This window comes from Lissotriton helveticus, chromosome 1_2 (genome assembly GCF_964261635.1).
Source record: "Lissotriton helveticus chromosome 1_2, aLisHel1.1, whole genome shotgun sequence".
Taxonomy (NCBI): Eukaryota; Metazoa; Chordata; class Amphibia; order Caudata; family Salamandridae; genus Lissotriton; species Lissotriton helveticus.
In genome coordinates, this window is record NC_136058.1 from 46640465 (window position 1) to 46655616 (window position 15152).

The following is a 15152-nucleotide window of genomic DNA, read 5'->3' on the forward strand; positions in this document are numbered from 1 at the left end:
TCTAATTTCAGCGACCTGAGGTCGCTGGAAAACCACTTGTGTGCATCATAGGGACGGGCTGATCTGATCTTTCTGAGTGGGGCGGCCCGGTCGCAAGCCGAGGAGAGCCAGTTGTTAATAGCAGCCGCCTGGTTCTCCACAGAGAGGTTGGTCAGGGTGGGAGCCGATGAAAGTAGAGAAGAAGAAAGATCACTAAGGTCCGTCTTGTTCCAACTCCGGGCCCATGCGTTTTTGGGCGGGGAGACTTTCTCGGGTTGACCTAGGCTGATGGAAAAGGAAATCAAAAAATGATCGGACCAGACACAAGGGGAGATCAAGGTGACCGAGGAGTTACAGCGTAGGGACCAAATCTGGTCCAAAGTATGACCATGGATGTGGGTAGGGGCCAAAACAAGAGGGAGAAAATTAAGACAACGAAGGGTGGTAGAAAAGTCTTTGGAGGAGGAGTCCTCCCTTGGGTCACCCGGCCAGAAATTAAAGTCCCCGAGCAAAAGTAACGAGGAATTGTTTACAGCCAGAGTGGCCAGGAGATCCTGCAGGGTGGACACAAATGACGGCATATTTTGAGGGGGGCGGTAGAGAAGAATCACCGTCAGGGGAACCGGGAGGTTGAGCGAGCGGGCCACCAGGAACTCCACACCGGAAATACCGGGGTGCGGTAAGAGCTGGAATTGGAGGGAGCGGCGAACTATCATGGCCACACCACCTCCAGTTTTACCATCTGGGCGGTCGGCGCGAAGAGCATAGTGGGTGTCAGGGAGGATGGCCAGCAAGTCGGGAAGGGAGTCCGAGGAAAACCAAGTTTCTGTAAGGAACAGAAAGTCCGGGGCGTCAGTGTCCAAAAGGTTGAAGAGAGCAGATTGATTTTTCACAGCAGAGCGAGTGTTGAGGAGAAGGGCAGAGGCGACTGGGAAACCAGGGGAAGTGCGAATGAAGGACGGCAGGGAAGATGATAGAGGAGGGGCGATGGGCAGGACTGGACAAATAAGAGGGGGGACATAAATGCCATGCGAGGATAAGAGTTTAACTGTGGATGGGGAGGGGGGGGTGGAGGCAGGAAACGAAGTGAGTTGGGCAGAAGAGTACATCAGAGGACGGGCAGGGTCTGTGGCCCCTGGTCCCGGCCGGTCGCGGACGGGCGCAGACGGGCTTGCCTTAGGCGCGCCTTCGGCGCGCAAACGGCGCGCCCGCTGCGCCCGTCCGCTGCGCGAACGGTAGAGGCACATGATTTATTAGTGAGAGAAGGGGGGTGTGGCCAGGAAGTGGGCGTGGCCGGAGGAGCGTCCGCTGAAGGCGGCAGGCAAGTCAGAGGGAAGCCGCGGCAGCGTCAAGCTCGGCTGCGCGGGAGGGAGGAATGAGGGCGAGGTCCCAGGGCCAGGTAAGGGGACAGTGGATTAAAAAGCGCGCTGAGGCGCTGCGAGGTGCCAGTGAAAATTAAAACAAGCAAAAGTGGCTAAGAGCTCCCGCGGATGGCAGGGGAGCGATCCTATTGAGGAGGCGAGCTCGTAATCAGCTCCTAAGTAGGTAGCGGCCCCGAAGGGGGCGTGGCCAGGAAGTGGGCGTGGCCGGAGGAGCGTCCGCTGAAGGCGGCAGGCAAGTCAGAGGGAAGCCGCGGCAGCGTCAAGCTCGGCTGCGCGGGAGGGAGGAATGAGGGCGAGGTCCCAGAGCCAGGTAAGGGGACAGTGGATTAAAAAGCGCGCTGAGGCGCTGCGAGGTGCCAGTGAAAATTAAAACAAGCAAAAGTGGCTAAGAGCTCCCGCGGATGGCAGGGGAGCGATCCTATTGAGGAGGCGAGCTCGTAATCAGCTCCTAAGTAGGTAGCGGCCCCGAAGGGGGCGTGGCCAGGAAGTGGGCGTGGCCGGAGGAGCGTCCGCTGAAGGCGGCAGGCAAGTCAGAGGGAAGCCGCGGCAGCGTCAAGCTCGGCTGCGCGGGAGGGAGGAATGAGGGCGAGGTCCCAGAGCCAGGTAAGGGGACAGTGGATTAAAAAGCGCGCTGAGGCGCTGCGAGGTGCCAGTGAAAATTAAAACAAGCAAAAGTGGCTAAGAGCTCCCGCGGATGGCAGGGGAGCGATCCTATTGAGGAGGCGAGCTCGTAATCAGCTCCTAAGTAGGTAGCGGCCCCGAAGGGGGCGTGGCCAGGAAGTGGGCGTGGCCGGAGGAGCGTCCGCTGAAGGCGGCAGGCAAGTCAGAGGGAAGCCGCGGCAGCGTCAAGCTCGGCTGCGCGGGAGGGAGGAATGAGGGCGAGGTCCCAGAGCCAGGTAAGGGGACAGTGGATTAAAAAGCGCGCTGAGGCGCTGCGAGGTGCCAGTGAAAATTAAAACAAGCAAAAGTGGCTAAGAGCTCCCGCGGATGGCAGGGGAGAGATTGTGGCAGAAACTACAGTGCGAAGCATGGACCGGGAGAGAAGGGGGACTAATTTGCGCAGCTGTCTGATTAGACCGGTACAGGTCCCCACTATGGAGGAAATCTGACTGACCATTGACAGTTCACTGTCAATCTTAATGCCCAGGCTTTTCACCTTATCCGCTGGTTTAGGGGTTGGACCTAGTTCCTGGGGCCAGTACAAGTCACCCCATGGGGAGAATGTAGATGATACCACTAGAACCTCTGTTTTTTCAGGATTAATCTTCAGAAGGTTCATGGTCATCCAACTAACTGTATATCTAAGCACATCCTGCGCATGGTTCTGCACTGACACTGTGTTATCTATGCTCAATAACAACTGGGTGTCATCAGCATAGTTAAATACACGACAACCCATCTTTGCCAGGGAATTAATTAATGGTTGCAGGTACAGATTGAATAGGAGTGGGGACAGCGCGGAGCCTTGAGGGACCTCGCATGTCAAGTTCCCCACCTCCGATACCTTATCCCCCAGCTGAATCCTCTGTGTCCTCCCTAACAGAAAGGATTCCAGCCACCGATAGGCTATGTCCCGAATCCCCAAATTGGCCAGTCTATCCAGGAGCACGGTATGGCTGACAGTATCGAACGCCGCTGATAGATCTAAAAGTATCAGGGCACTCGGCTTCTTACTGTCAGCCATCCCTCTGAGCTCATCCAGCACCGAGAGCATCACCAACTCGGTGCTGTGATGTGCACGAAACCCCGCCTGCATTTCATGGAGAGAGTAGTGTGACTCCAGGAACGAGGCCAGGGATTTCAGCACATGTTGTTCCAGGATTTTGGACAAGAACGGGAGTTGGGAGATAGGCCTATAATTCTTCAAAGTCTTAGGATCGACTCCTGATTTCTTTATTAAAGGTCCTCAACATAATATAGTGCTTGTAATTGAAACTACGATAGGCTCTAGCAACAACGTACAACTACAGTTAATAGGTGATTCTAAAGCTAAAACATCGAATTCCGTCCTAAACACATTCAGGAATTCTGAGCTTGACAAATCTTGTTATATTCCAGCTTCTGTCTTTCCAGTCCCAATCAGGGCTGATAAGAGAGGGAAATACTATTGGAAGAAATCAGTGGACTCAATAGAATAATCTTGAATGGGAGACAGGAAGGAGTTGTACCCGGGTCTTATACACGGAAAGGTCCAACTGGTTGTCCTTACTAGACTATGTTATATGCAGTTATGACTTATACAACAAGTTTTGCCATTTCTCGACACAATTCATCCAAAGCAGTGATTATGCAATACTTTGCCTTGAAATAGATCTAATTTTTCAGCCAGTATTTTCATTGTCTCGAGCATATGGAAAGGGAGAGGTATCAATCCAACAAAAGTGAGGTTGAATAATCTGGAACGGTGAGAATCTGAGGTTAATCAATAAAGAAATTAACAGAATAATAGTGGTGCAACTGTGCGACCAAATTAATTCAGTTCTCCACTTTGAACGTACTCTTATAGCAGGATTTAATACCCTGCAGTGGAAGTCTTCCGTCACCAAACACAGACTACCTAGGAAGAAAGACTATATAGGGAACTATCCCCCTAATAAGTTCAATAAGTTAATCAGACTCCAATGTATTAACCATTCACTGACTAGGAAGTCTGAAATTTCCATCTTAAAGAAAAAAGTGGCAAAGGCTCTGTATTTAGGACAACACAGCAAAAATGAATAGGAACTGAGTGGACCTTTAAGAAGCAGTGCGGCAAAAAAACATCATGGCCTTTTGGGATATAGTTGCAAAAGCTAGTGATAATAAAATACCACCACTGCGACACAAATTCCACAAAAGGAATGGGTAGGTTATCTTACTAAATTGTAAGGAACTAACTTGACATTCTACAGCGAAGCATACCTATGTATGGTTAATCCCTGCAGCAAGTTTGACCAGCAGATAATACCGCCAACAGAAAGGCAAAATGTCTTCTATATAAGGAAAGCGAGTGCTGCCACAGCAATGGGACCAGATAGGATCCCCATGAAGGTTCTAAAAGAAAATATTGATGGATGGAGTACAGTTTTGACCCTCTCTTTAAGTACTGCTACCGAACTAGCCATACGTTCTGGGCTGGGAAGCATCATGTTCCCTCTCTTGAAATAAGGTTCCCATATTTCTCCAAACAATTATCATCAAACCACCCTCCTGAATGCCACAGGGAAGATCTTTTTGGCCAGTGTATTGGACCATCCGAATCACTGGGCAACATCCAGGGGCAATTCCTATGGTCCAGGCAGGCTTTTGACAAAACCATTTAAGCCCAGATGTAGGTAATAGCAAATTACCGAATGGTAAATACCGAATTTTACCGATTCGGTATTTACTAATCGGTAATTGCTATGTAGGTAAAAAATGCGATAAAAATACCGAATCGGTAAGATTCGGTAATTACTGATTCGGTAATTACCAAATCAGTATTTGCCATTGATTCCTATGGGCCTTGAAGCCCATAGGATTAAATAGCAAATACCGATTCGGTAATTACCGAATCATTAAAATTACCGATTTTACAAGGGGGACACGGTGTCACTTTGACACCCTGTTGCACCCATGTTTCTGGCTTGTGTGCCATGTGACACACAGACATGCCCTTAGGGCATGTCTGTGTGCCACATGGCACAGGTGTACATGCACAGGTGTGCATGTAAACTGGAATTAGTTATTTACCATGTAATAGTATTACATGGTAAATAACGAATCGGTAATGGCCTGTGGCACTGTTTTCAGTGCCACCTACATCTGTATTTACCGATTCGGTAAATTTACCGATTCGGTATTTTACAGAATCGGTAAGTTTACCGAATCAGTAAATATACCGATTCTGTAAATTAGGCCTACCTAAATCCCAAATACCGATCAGTAACGGCCGAAATCAGCGAACTACATCGGGCCCTTAGTGTCTGACCGTAATGCAACCCTACAAACCATTAATGTTAAATATGTAACCTGTAGTTTATAGCTTATTTGTTGTTTTTTCTATTGCTTTCAATAAGGTGGATAGGCCCTCCCTGTGGAGAAAATTAATGAAATTTGGTATCCCGGCAACCTTATTGATGCTAATAATTAACCCTCCACACACATACATAGTGTAAAGTTCAGATGGGAGGAGACAAAGGACAAACTTAGGAGATTCCCTCACAGAATGGTCTCAAGCAGGGATGTCGCCTCGCCCCCTGCTCTATTCCCACTATTCCTAAGTGACCTACGACACTGCTTCCAGGAGGTAAATAATTTCCCACTCCAAATAGCAACTCAAAAAATCAATTTTTTAATGTACAGTGACGACGTGGTCTTTTTTTTACCTCACCCCAATTTGCCTTCAGCGCAACATTGAGGCACTTTTTAATCATGCAGATTTTTTTTTTTAAATAAATATTTCAAAAACGAAAATAGTAATGTTTAGGGGAAAGAAAAATGTTAAATTCATCACCTAGAAATTAGGAGGAATACTAGTCAAAGTAGTATCAACTTAGACCTATCTAAGAAGAGTATTCTCTCAGTCTTTTGGAACTGCCTTGCATTTCCAACGGACTGAATTAAAAGTGGTAGGCCACCTTTTAGCAATAAAATTTTTTTATCAATCCTCAGGGATTCGACATTTTCTTGCTCTCCTGGAAATCTATTGCACAAAGATCTTCCCTATACTAATCTGTGGGCTAGAGTGCATTCCTACAAATTTTTTATTTTTTAAGTCTTAAAGAAGGGAAACTCCGGTGTATAATCACTTCTACAAGTCAAGCCACACCTGTACATGTACTCCAGCTAGAACTAGAAGTAGTTAGAACATACACAAGAGCCTTGGCAAATCTAATCAGATGAGCCTACAACCTATTACATGCACCCCCAGGCTCACTGAGATCGCTTGTAAATCACAAAGCCTTTAGGGATCATTCAGGGAAAAATACCTTTAAAGAGAACTTAGTGACTGCTCTGGAGTTTTTCCAATGTTTTGTAAAACTCCTCCAATCCTGGTCTCCAGCACTTTTGAAGTTCTTCCTGAAAAAATCCAGCCCGAGATGCAGCTTTGATGTAAATAAACTCTGCTGCCTACAGCTAGCTCAATATAAGCCTTTTTTAGCAACAGTGATATATAATGTCCGTCCCAAATATTTGAGTTTTTCATTAGATCATACGGTCAGGTGCTGCATTTTGATGTTAAGACAGAGAATTCTACCACTAAAAGACCCAACTATAAACTGGGGTGGCACATTTGATAAACCTGACCTCTTTGATATTTGTAGTGGAGGAACCCAAGACTTGACACACGTATATTTGTTAGTTCCAACAAGCTTCTGGTTGAAGTACACAGCTGTTTTATAAAACCTATCTGTACTAAGTATAACAATAAAATTTAACTTGATTTGACATTATCCAGTGAATGTGAGTGTTTTTAAAATGTTTATGAGTGTTAACTAAATATACCACGGTGTATTGATAAATCAGTGGGTGTACGAGTGCCTGTATGAATCATTCAGTGGGTGTGTGACTGACTATATAAGTGAGTAATTAGGTATCTCAGTGAATGTTTGGGTGAGTGACTTGTGTGAATGTCTGTATCTGTCTATCAGTTGGTGACAAGTAGTTGTAGAGGTGTGTGAGGGGAAACATCTTTTACGACGCAACCCAGTCATTACATTGCAACATTATTTACAAACGCATGTCACTACAAAGCAGTCATTACAATGCATGACACTACATCGCATGATACTGCATCGCATGTCACTACAACGCAGGCATTACAACACATACCATTACAACGCATAGTACCCCTACACTAGCCTAAACCTACCCTATTGTTGCACCCCCTGGAGTTAGAAAATGAATTTTTACCCCTACACTATCCAACTCTTACCCTACTGTTGCACCCCCTGGAGTGAGAATAGTAATTTGTACCCCTACACTATCCAACACCTACCCTACTGCTGCACCCCCTGGAGTTAAAATAGTAATATTTACTCCTATGATATCCAATACTTACCTTACATGCAATGTAATCGTATGCATTGTAATGGTATGCGTTGTAAAGGTATAATGTGATGTAATGGAATGCATTGTAAAGGTAGTTTCTAAAAATGCGATGTAGTGTCATGTGATGTAATGGAGTGCATTGTAAAGGATGTTATGATGTAAAAACTGCATTGTAAAGCCATGCGTTGTAAATGTATGCGTTGTAATATCATACATTCGGGTGTGAGTGGGTATGTGAGTTTCTGTATGGATGAGTGATTGATTGTTTGAGTATGGGTTTGAATGTCTGTGTGGGTGGGTGGGTGAGGTGATGATTAACTGCCTGTATGAATGAGTGCATGGGTCAGTCAGTGGCTCTATTGGTAAGTGAGTGTGTGTATAAGGGGCTGTGTGGTTGAGTAAGTCTCAGTGGTGGTGTTGGTGAATAAATGTATGTCATGTGAAAGGCAGTACAGGTGAGTGTTGGAGTATATGAGTGACTGTGTGACTGAGTGATTGTGAGATTGGCCGTATGGGTGAGGGTGTGCTTGTGTCAGTGACTGCATAGGTGAGAGACTATGTGTTAGTATCTGTATGAATAAATGAGTGGGTGGGTGCATAACTCTATAGGTGAATAAATGGCTGTGTGATTGACTCTAGAGGTGAGTGAGTAGGTGTGTGAGTAGCTCTTTGATTGACTGACTGTGTGTGAGTGGCTGTATGGGAATATGAGGGGATATATCAGTGGTTATATTAGGGAGTGAGTTGGTGTATGTGAGGCTGTATGGGTAACTGAGTGGATGTGTGTGTGTAGTCCTATGAATAAGAGAGTAGATGTATAAATATGGGTATGAGTGTGTCAACGTTTTTGCGAATGCTAGTGTAGAAGTTGGAGTGGGTGTATGAAAGGTTATAATGGGGGAGTGTGTATGTAAGAGATTCTGTGGATTATGTCATCAGTTGAGTCATTTGATATGTTATCAGTGATGTCATCAGTTATATCACAGACCATGTCATGAGTGATATAATATGTGAAGTCATAAGCAGTGCTTTGTGGGGCGCTAGTTTTAGTAGCTTAGCTAACTTTCACTGCTGAATTTTTCTGGTTTTGTACGAGTGAAAGGTCAGCCTAACCATAGAGTCCCTGTAACCTTTGGTTTTTACAGTGAATTTCTAAGGTTTTTTAAATGCTAATTCCTAACTATAATGTCCCAGTAAACGTTGCTTTTTTCAGTGAATTTTCAAGGTTTTTAATATCAATTTCTTAATTGTAAGGTCCAGTTTTTTAAGTGAACCTCTGAGATTTTCGTATTTTATTTCTATAATTGGATATTTTGTATTATATTTATAATATATACCACCGATTTCTGGGTATGTGTTTTTGGGTTGTAAATAGTTTTTAGGGTTTAGGGTGGAAATTGTGTACAGGTATTTGAGTGATAAGAGATTTTCTAAGGTTTAGAGTGGGTATGGGTTTTGGGTAGCAAGGGAACTTTTAGGGTTTAAGTTGGGTATGGATGTTTGGGAGGTAATGGATTTTTTAGGTTTAGTGTTTATATTGGTATTTAGTTGCAAGGGATTTTTTAGGGTTTAGGGTGAGTATGGGTTAGTGGGTGGCACTGGATTTTTAGGGTTTAGGGTATGTATGGGTTTTTAGGTGGTAAGGAATTTCCTAGGGTTTAGGGTGGGTATGGATTTTGGGTGGCAAGGGAATATTTAGGGTTTAGGGTGGATATAGGTGTTTGGGTGGCAAGGGATTTTTTAGGGTGGGTATGGGCTTTTTATTGGCAAGAGAATTGTTAGTGTTTAGGATGGGTATAAGTTGTTGGGTGGTAAGGGCTTTTTTAGGGTTGACGGCGGATAAGAGTTTTTGAGTGGAAATTGAATTTTCAGCATTAAGGGTGGGTGTGGGTTTTTCAGTGGACAGGGATTTTTTACGGTTTAGGGTGGGTATTGGTTTTTGTGTAGCAAGGGAATTTTTAATGTCGAGGGTGGGGGTGGGTTTTTTGCGGGTAAGGGACATTTTATGCTTTTGGGTGGGTAAGGGTTTTTTGGTGATAAGGGAATTTTTAGGGTTTAGCTTGAGTGTGTATTTTTGGGTGCTAAGGTCTTCTTAGGGTTTAGATTAGGTATAGTTTTTTGAGGGAGAAGGTAAATGTTATGGTTTGGGTGAGTATGGGTTTTGGGTGATAAGGGAATTTTTAAGGTTTAGGGTGAGTGTATGTTTTTCGGTGGTAAGGTCTTTTTTGGGTTTAGATAGGGTGTGGTTTTTGAGGGGGAATGGAAATGTTATGGCTTGGGTTGGTAGGGGTTTTTGTTGATAAGGGCATTTTTAAGGTTTAGGGTGGGTGGGTGTTTTTGGGTTGTAAGTTATTTTTTCGGGTTCAGATTGGGTACAGGTTTTTGGTGGTTATGGTTTTTGGGTAGTAAGGAATTTTTTAGGGTTTAGGGTTAGTATGAGTTCTCGGGTGGCAAGCACATTTTTTAGGGTTTAGGGTGAGTATGGTTTTTTAGGTAGAAAGGACATTTTTTGTGTTTAGGGTGGTTCTGAGTTTTTAGATGGCAAGGAAATTCTTAGGGTTGATGACGGGTGTAGGTTTTTGGGTGTTAACAGAATTTTCAGGGTTAGGGTGGGTATAGGTTTTTGGGTGGCAAAGCAATTTTCAGTATTTAGGATGGTTGTGGAATTTTTAAGGGATTTTTCGGGGTTTAGGATGGGTAGGGATATTTGGGGTGATAATGGAATTTTTAGGGTTTATGGTGGATGGGTGCTTTTGGATGGCAAGGTATTTTTGGGTTTAAGTTGGGTATGGATTTTTGGGTGGCAAGGTTATTTTTGGAGGTTTTGGTGCTATGCGTTTTTGGGTGGTAAGGTATGTTTTAGGGTTTAGGGTGGGCATCGGCTTTTGTGTGGCAAGTGAATTTCTATGGGTTTCAGGTGGGTATGGTTTTTTGGGTAGTAAGGGATTTTTTTAAGGTTAGGGTGGGAATAGGTTTTTGGGTGTTAAGGGATTTGTTCGGGGATAGGGTGGTAAATTAATGTGTAGGGTTTAGCATGAGTATAGATTTTTGGATGACAAGGGAATTTTCAGGGTTTAGGGTGGGTATGGGTCTTTGGGTGGTAAGGGATTTGTGAGGGTTTAGGGTTAGAAGAGACTTTGTATAGTTTAGGGTGGGTATGGGATTGGCAAGAGAATTTTTAGGGATTAGGGAGGGTGTGGGTTATTGGATGGCAAGGGATTTTTTAATGTTTTTTGACTTGGCTATATCTTTTGCGCCGTTTGATGAATCTTCCCAAAATCTTCCCAAAAAGTTTGTTGATGATTTTGGCTGTGCATGGAAATTTTGGGAGGTCAAAAAAGTGTGTTTCCAATGTTAATTACCTATAGTCTTTATTCACCTGCAGCCTGAAACGCTGGACATATTAACCCAAAGTTTGGGAAAAAGGTAGATTCTGTTCCAAAGATCACACTTTTTCTTATTTGACGGAAATCTGTGCAGTAGTTTTTGAGATATTATAGGAAACTAAATTTGCATATCTGGGAATATGTGGTTCTTTTGTAGTACCTCAGTATATATGTTTAAAACTCAGAAACTTTTAGAAAATACTAACATCACTGGGTGATGTCATCAGTGATGTCATGAGTAATGTCACTGAACATGTCATGAGTCATCTAATATGTGAGGTTGTAAGCAGTGCATTGTGGGAGCATAAATTATAGTTAGCTAAGGTAACTATAACTGCTGAATTTCCCTGCTTTTGTACGAGTGAAGTCAGAACCAAACTATAACATTCCTGTAACCTTTGGATTTTCCAGTGAATTTCAAAGGTTTCTTAAAATTATATTTCCAAAGTATAATGACCCTGTACCATTGGATTTGTCAGTGAATTTTCAAGGTTTTTTTTAAGATGCCCATCACAATGCACAGTGGAGGATTACATACAGGCCTTGGCTTGGCATTGTGCTGCCCTCACCCAAGCTTTCTCCTTCTGCCCTCCCTCCTCCTTGCCATCGATTGACCAAGTCAATGACCCTGCTCCCTCATTACAGCTATTTGTGGCTATTGTTCTGCCATTGCCCTTGCTGCCCTAAACAGTTACTTTGCCGCCCCATCCAACTCCTCCCTCCCCTCTGTTGTCCAAGTCTATGTACGAGCCCCTTCCCTCCTGCCGTGCATGATCTGATGTGCTGCCACTGTCATCCAATAATCTTGAAGTCCCTGTCCACACCTCCTACCCTCAGTTGCCCATTCTATGCCACACCATTGCCACCCTTCTTCTAAGTCTCTGTGCTTAGCTTGCCCCCCTCTCTCCTTCCACTTGCACTCTGATGTCTGTGTACATGCCCCTGCTCCCTTGTTTCTGCTAACATATTCTATGGATCTGCCACACTCCTATCTACTCTGGGTGTTCTGCTGAGCTGCCACTGCCCCTTCCACTTGCCTAGCATGGTAAGATGGGTGCCACCTTTTCCTTCCACCTCCACCCTGCCTGTCCAAGTTTCATGCCCGATCCCCTTTCTCCTGTCATCTATGCAGCGGCAGTCCTCCACTGAGGCAGAGGAGCGTTGTCTCACTTTTCTGCAAGCAGTGTAAAAAGGAAAACAAAAAAAATAATAACTAACATTTTCTATTATTATCATTTTCCTTCCTGCATGGGTGAGGGGCGGGCAGGTGGGGCTGGGCTAGCCAGTATATGGGGCAGGGGAAAGAGTGTTCAGCACAATCCTTAACTGTGCATGACTGCTTGGCCAACCCTCTTTGCCGGCCAAACTGTCATGTGCACTATGCATCTTTCCCACCAGGCTGCATTACACAGCCTGGTGGGAAACATGCCCAGCCTGCAATCCCCAGTGTGCGCACCGAACTACAGCACTTAGACCAATCACAATGATGCTGTGAGTAGACAGGGGATTCTGGAAGGTTGTGTGCTTTCTGTTGCTGCACAGACAATGAGGGGGTAGAGGCACTGGCACCCAGGTACGTCCATTGTTTTTTTGTATTCTACCCCTCTTCTCCCTCCACCCCACCACCCACGTTCAATAGCAGCTGCTACTGCCTCCATGGTCCATTTTGTTGCTGTTCCCTACTGCCCTCCCTGCTCTGTTTTGCTGCAACTGCTCTGCATGCCTGCCCTGCATTGTCTGTAGGAAAGCCTCTTCCCCTACCATTTTTGTGTTTGTACAGCCCCTACCCCTCCCTTCTGTCCTCCGTGGTCCTGTGTGCATGCCCCGTCCTCTTGCCTACCATAGCTGTTGTGCTGCCACTAACCCTCATGCTTACAATGCATGTTCTGTGCTGCTACATCCCCTCACACCTGCCGTGTGTAGTCAGTTTGCTGCCTCGACTCTCTCTCCCACCTGTCCTCCAATGTCTGTGAGTATACCATTATAGTCTCACTCTTGCCCTCAATGGTGTGATGTGTTTCCAGTGCCCATCCTTCCTGTCTTCCATGGTCAGCGTGCTGGTCCTGCCCTGCTCCCTTGCCTCGGTTGCCCTTTTCCATGTACAGACCCCTATCCCCTCCATCCTGCCTGGACCTTTATTCTCATGCCCTGACCCCTCCCTCCTGCCCTTCATGGTCCATTAGGCTGCAACTGCCCCTACTGTCTACCCAGTTGCCTTTTTCCCCTCAGCTCTCTGTTGTCAAAGTGCATGGCCCTGTCACCTTCCTATTCCATGGTCTGTTGTGCAGCACTGCCAATCTACATGCCCTGATTGGTGTATTGTGCTGCTGCAACCCCTGGTGCCTGCTCTATAAGGTCAGTTTGGTGCTCCTGCCCATCTTCCCTCTGTCCTCTCTTATCTGAGACCAAGTCCCCACTCCATTCATCTGGCCCTCCGTGATCCAGTGTACCTTATTTGCCAACATTTTGAACTTGGTAAGAGGGAGATTTTGAAAAAGAAAACCTTGGGTATTGATTTTCCCTGTTGACTCACATTGATAAGGAGGAACTTTCAGGCAGTAGACAGATTAAATAAAGCCCTTTTGGACTTAAAAACATTTGGCATTTCCTGCCTGAATCTTATCTGTTGGCATGTATGGATGTACTGCCATTGCCTCTTCCTTCTGCCCTCAATGTTCTTTCATGTTGCCACAGCCTCTTTTGTCTGTACTGCATGGTTGGTTTGCTGCCCTTGCCCCCCTTTCCTCTGCTCTCCATAGTCCATTGTGCTGCCACTGCCCCTCCCACCTGCCCAGCATGGTCAATGTATTGCCTCTGAACCCTCCTCAATGAGAGGATATTTTTTCCAGTGAAATTATAGGCAGTGCTCTAAACAACCAAAATGAGGCCATATTTTCTAAGTTCTCAAACAGTGACAAAGCACTTTTAGATAATTTCCCATCTTTATGTTTTTTATGTATGGTTGATCACTTGATTATTTGCTACACTTCAGGTAGAGGATGTGGTGTTATGACCAGAGCTGCAGACTTTGCAACTGGGGAACCAGGTTTGGTATCAGCTCAACATCCTGTGATTTCAGACAAATCATTAAATCTCCACATGCCTAAAAACTAAATGTATGTATCTTTGAGTAATAATGCTCATGTAATGCACTAAATACTTCTGGGTCAAGTCTGTGCTCTATAATACTGCAAAAGAAATACAACAAAAAAGTGTTTTGAACACTTCTGACATTGGTCTATACTTGGGCTACATTTTGGTGATATTTGTGCTATATTTGGCTCTCTTTTCTCTAGGGGCCATTTTAGGGAACTAATCTGTTATGTAGCTCCCTAATTTCTTTATTTACTGCAGTATTCTCAGTAGAAAATGCTTTCTGTTTTCTACTTCCATTCTATCAATATGGTATTCTATATTTTAGCACTCTAGCTGCTCATTAAAACACTATAGTAAAATGTGTTGCCAGATTGGGCTGTTTCCCACACAAATGGGAGACATTTTTCCCATTTGTGCGGGAAAAATCAACCCTATTTGAGGTATCACCATTTCAAATCAGGGCTGTCAATAATTCGTATAGAGAACCTGCTACTTGTAATGTTCTGCTTCATGTTGCTGGCCTCCCGAAGAGAGAATGGACCACTGATCTTATGAGGGGTAGGCCTGTCATCATTTTTTAAAAAGTTTTGAATCATTGCATTTGCCTCTCTTCGCGCGGAGGAGGCAGGAGTGTCAATGTATGTGCTGGTTTGCCTACCCAACAGCCTACTTCTGTTGCGCGTGGGAGTCCCTCGGTGCCCAGCAAGTTTATTAAGGTAAGATTAGTGGCCAAAATGTCCACTTTTCCCTCTCTCCCGCTGTCAGCTACCCCCTCTCTTTCTTCCTTTTCCTCTTTTTCCCTCTCTTTCTATCTCTCTCTCCATGCTCCTCAATTGCTGAAAACAGTGCTTCAATAAACATCTCTTACCCACTGTTTTCTCTACCTCCCTTCATTCGCTATCCTGTTAAATAGATCCAAAACAAGAAAGCCACACTTTTGCTGGAAATGTTGTCTTTTTTTGACTTTTTTCTGTTCCAAAGTGCAGCCTCGGGACAAAGCGAAAAAACAGGTTCAAAATACGAAAAACAACAACTAAATAAAGCATTAGTGAAGTGCTACTTTAATTTTCTCATCATTTTTTGAACAGCATTGTTTTCCCCGGGTGTGCGAGTGCACCATTCCTGGAGGTTCTGTAATGCCTGGTTGATAACAGGACAGGAAAACATTAGGGGGCTTCTTACGATGTCAGTCGTAAAGCCTCCAACTTCAGGTCTAAGGCCTTATGACAGGCATTGTCGGTTTCAAATCCGACCGGCTGATTTTGATTCAGCCGGTCAGAATTGAAACCGGATGGCT